The sequence below is a fragment of the Octopus sinensis genome, linkage group LG4 (genome assembly GCF_006345805.1).
Source record: "Octopus sinensis linkage group LG4, ASM634580v1, whole genome shotgun sequence".
NCBI classification, from domain to species: Eukaryota; Metazoa; Mollusca; class Cephalopoda; order Octopoda; family Octopodidae; genus Octopus; species Octopus sinensis.
In genome coordinates this window covers 35,196,308-35,201,307 of record NC_043000.1, presented here as the reverse complement: position 1 = coordinate 35,201,307, position 5,000 = coordinate 35,196,308, and the positions used below count along the sequence as shown (strand labels likewise).

The window sequence follows — 5,000 nt, the reverse complement described above, 5'->3', positions numbered from 1 at the left end:
GCCAGCCAGACAGCCTGCCAGCTAGTTTGCTAGCCAGACAGGCAGACAGACAAACAGACAACTGGATTGAGACATAGGCACAGACTGACTGGCTGACAGCCAGACAGAGAATCAGGCAGGCAGGCAGACAGAGAAACTGACAGTCAAACAGACAGATGGACAGAAGAAATGAAAAACCATCTTAGAAAGAGAGAGAGAGAGAGGAGAGAGAGAGAGAGAGAGAGAGAGAGAGAGAGTAAGGAATGGCTGCAGTGTATATTTTCAGTCAGTCAGGCTAGTGGCCAGAGCCAGAGACCAAAGAAGAGTAAACAGTATCTAAGTGGAAGTTGTGGGGGTAAATAGTGAGAGAGGAGGTGGAAGGGAGCCTAGGGATATAGGTTGGAAGGTATGGGGGTAGGGGAGAGAGAGAGAGAGAGAGGACTTCAAGAAAGACAGAGGGAGAAGTTTTGGAATGGCAGTAGAGGGAGGAATAACACAAACAAAAAGAAACACCCCCTCCCTTGAGAGAGAGAAAAATAAGTAAGAAAAGCAGGAGAGAGAATAAGAGAGTGTATATCAGGTGGAGTTTTTGGCTTTTATTTACAGAATGTGTTACTTTCATAACAGAAAAGAAAATATGTGCCTGTGCATATGTGTGCGTGCGCGAGCGTGTGTGTGTGTATGTGTGTGTGTGTGTGTACATCTATGTAGGTGTGTGTGTGTGTGTATATATATATATATATATATATATATATATACACACACATTTATATACATACACAAGTAGCCTTTCATTTGTTTCACTATGTGCATGTGAGTGTATGTGTATGTGTGCCTGTGTTTATAAAGAGAGGAAGAGAGATATTGACAGAAAGGAAGAGATGTATAGACAAAGGAGTGGTAAGGGAAGAAAAAGAGAGAGAGAGAGAGAGAGAGAGAAGTAAGAAGGAGAGGGGCGTTGAATAAAGAGAGGAGAGAGTGCAGAGTGAGATGAGTCAGTATTTACACTAGCCAACATCATAAATAGATTGTGTTGACACCAAGCAGAACTGTTTTCATATCTGTCCTATCACCAAGGAGACAAGGGACCCTGATGTTGTAGGAGGAATCTAACAGTAGACTGGACAACAACAACAACAACAACAACAACAGCAGCAGTACTAACGTGACTAGACCTTCATAGACAAATAACTAGAAATGGTTTTAGCAGTAATTACTACAACATGCAACAGAAAGGAAAATAAAGAAAACAGTTGCTCTTATATGTTCAAGCGCGTGCACACACACACACACACACATTTATATATGTGTGTGTATGTGTAGATACATAAACCAGATATATCTGCACAAACATATACACAGATTTATAATACATATTATACATATATATATATATATATATATATTCAAAGGAATAGAATTATATATATATATATATGTATTGAAAGGTATAGAATTATACATATATACATGCACACACACATATACACATATATATACATATATATATACACACACACACATTTATATATATATTTTCCTTCAAAGGTATAGAATTATATATATATAGATACACATATACATACACACATGTATTTATATATACCTACATATTCATATATACATACACTACATATATACACACACAAACATATATATATATACACGAATACATGTACACATATATATACACAATGCATATACACATGTATACAAATACATATGCATATATACACACACACACGCACGTATTTCAGGATAAAGCTGATTTTTTTTGATTTTTTTTTTTAGGAACAGGTGACATGGAGGACTGGACGCATCTTTGAATATAGGGAAAGAGTTAGCTGTATCATGATAATTGATGCTGGGTATCAAAATGCCAGCATCATGACCGCTGCTCAATGCTCTGTGAACATCATAAAGGCTGTAAGACAGGGCATGGGCATCGCGAAAACCAAATTCCCTTTAACTGGAATGCTCCTTGGTTGTGTCTCCAGTAAGGGAGGCATCGTGCCACCTAACATCTTTGAACAGAGCCTTCCGCTCATTTCAGATAGCTATATGAAGCTGCTGGAGGTTGTGGTCAAACCCTGCCTGGAGAGTGTTGCTGTTAGAAGGCCATATGTGTGGCAGAAGGATTTGACTCCTTGCCATACCACCAGAAAGAGTAAAAAGCAGTTGTCAGAGAATTTCTACAACTTCACCAGCCCCAATTTTTGATCTCCTAATTCTCCTGAGATTGTTACCCTGCAGATTACCATGTGTAGATCACGGTTGAGAAAGGCACCAGCTGCTCTGCCTGCAACACCAAGGACAATCTTGTGCTTAAGATTAAGGTGGAGTTCAAAGATTTCAGAGATACAACGAATAATGCATGTGCTGCTAGGTTCCAGAGTCATCTCTGAAGCCATAATGGAAGCTAAGTAAACTTACCTCTCGGCCATAATACACTTGATTTCTTCATAATTTTCAAAATACTTCAATTTTTACATGGGATTTTGTGTTTTCTTTTTGTTTAACCAAACTGTCAAATCCAGCCTGAAGACATCACACACACACACACACACACACACACACACACAATTATATTTACAGTAAATTATATATACATATGCATATATGTGCATATAAAGGATGATGATTAATACTAAAAAATTGCTGTTAATACTAAAAATTTTTTAACTTCTCAATCTCCATTTTCTTTTCTTCTGTTTTACATATATATATATAGGAGCAGGAGTGGCTGTGTGGTAAGTAGCTTGCTAACCAACCACATGGTTCCGGGTTCAGTCCCACTGCATGGCATCTTGGGCAAGTGTCTTCTGCTATAGCCTAGGGCCGACCAAAGCTTTGTGAGTGGATTTGGTAGACGGAAACCGAAAGAAGCCTGTCGTATATATGTATATATATATATGTATATGTTTGTGTGTCTGTGTTTGTCCCTCTAGCATTGCTTGACTACTGATGCTGGTCTGTTTACGTCCCCGTCACTTAGCGGTTCGGCAAAAGAGACCGATAGAATAAGTACTGGGCTTACAAAGAATAAGTTCTGGGGTCGATTTGCTCGACTAAAGGCGGTGCTCCAGCATGGCCGCAGTCATATGACTGAAACAAGTAAAAGAGTAAAGAGTATATATATGCATTATGTATGTGCCTTACATATATTTATATCATATGTGAGGAGTAGGCACAGCCGTGTGTTTAAAACATTTGATACCCATTAACATTGCTTTGCCTTCAGTTTTACAGCATAAAATCATAGTCATGTGTCTTCTACTCAAGCTATGGGCTGACAAAAGTCTTATGAGCACATTTTAGAAATAGAAATGGATAGAAACGTCATATATATATAAATTATCTTTTACTTCAGTCATTGGTCAGAGGCCAGGCAAGGACAGTGCACTCATGGAAGGTTTAGCTGAATAATTCTTTTTTAAACCTGGAACATATTTAGACAATTTCTTTTGCTGAACCACAAAATCACAGGGAAATAAACAAATCAAAACCAGTTGTCAAGCAGTGAGATTGGGAACAAACACAAAGACACACAAATATACATATGGACTTCCACACAGTTTCCTTCACCCAACTTCACTCACAAGGCATTGGTCAGCCCAGGTTTATAGTAGAAGACTCAGGCCTGAGGTGCCACATAGTGGGACTGAACCAGGAACCATATAGTTGCAAAGCAGACTTACTAATACCTTCAGGGAAATGGCCTCAAAAGATGTAGGTACCCAATGCAAGCTATGGTGCAGTGAGTGGTTAACAGAGAAAGAAGTTTTCGCATGAGGCAGATGTGCAGGAATTATAAACACTTAGATTGTACAAGAAATAGACTTCCTTAAATATCCAGGGGTGGCCTTAGACAGTTTCTGCTACCTAGGGGACCAAATTAGCTGGGAGGAGGAGGAGGAAGTTGTTCTGAATGTGTAGCAGCTAATAATTAGAAGCAGTTTGGCAGAGTTAGGAATGCTATTACTTCAGGTTAATAACTCTATGCAGCTGAACTGGTCCCATGGTAGAACCCATATTTCATTCAATCTTTTTTCATGAAAAAACACAAAATATGAACTAATTGCAAACTGAAACCAATCAATACTTCCATCAAATCAGTTTATTAGAAGAATCAAAAGTCCATGCTCATATGACTTCATGGTGTGACACTTGCAAAGATGGAGAGAGGAAATTTCTTGGCTTGACAATGTCCAGGTGGTGGGTGGGGATGATAGACAAGCGAGCACATGGTGTATACCAGACCATAGACAAAATTGAGTGTACACTGGCATTTGGAGGATAGATTCATAAAGTCATCATTTCCATGAAAGGAATGACACCCCATTTATGATCCTGTTTAGAGGCTGATCTACAACGTTATCACATCCTGGTTACATAATGTTTACTGCCATGGAAAAACCCAGTGCATTGATGAAGGTATGGTACTCTTGAAAGGATACTTGAAATTTACACAGAATATTCCCCAAAAGCTATAAAGTTTTAGAATCAAATTCTGTTGTATGAAAATTAGTTGGGCTACACATGTGACTTTGATGTGTATTTGGGTGATAACTATAATCCTGATCCTGGTAGTGAGAAACCTGAGGCACATCTGGGCCCTTATTATGCTGTTTTTAGGAAACAGTTTAGAAAAATCTGTATTGATGACAACTATGTCAATTACAAACAAAGTTGACCACATGGGAAATGCTGATCACTGACCAAATATGTAAATATTTGAACCTTCAAAAGAAAAACTGTGAAAAGATGGCTGAGTCTTTTTCTTCACCTGATAAACCCAGTACTTTGTGCAAGCATGTAGAACCAAGATACAGGCGCTAAGAGTGTGTGAAAAACCACTGGAAATCCATTGATACCTGCTTTGAGAGATACCACATCCACTGGTTCACTTGACGAACAATGATTGCAGTTCTGAATCAGACTGACTGACCCTTATGATGCTGGCTTTAATGATTCCTTATACAACACACAAATGTTTGATTGTTGTATGTGAAGCAAGGTAT

At 38.6% G+C, this 5,000-nt stretch overlaps 1 protein-coding gene across 11 annotated transcripts in view; it reads right to left on the bottom strand.

Moving 5' to 3' along the window:
• Positions 1 to 5,000, bottom strand: part of LOC115210326 (forkhead box protein P1) — a 566,153-nt gene that overhangs the window by 154,185 nt on the left and 406,968 nt on the right. The window contains exon 1 of one of the 11 annotated variants that reach the window (XM_029778859.2): positions 1 to 190. This exon is cut by the window's left edge and continues 150 nt beyond it. The exons of the other annotated variants lie outside the window; for them this stretch is intronic. The gene's annotated coding sequence lies outside the window, so the exon portion shown is untranslated. Of the gene's footprint in view, positions 191 to 5,000 lie in introns of those variants that run through there. 11 annotated transcript variants of the gene reach the window in all.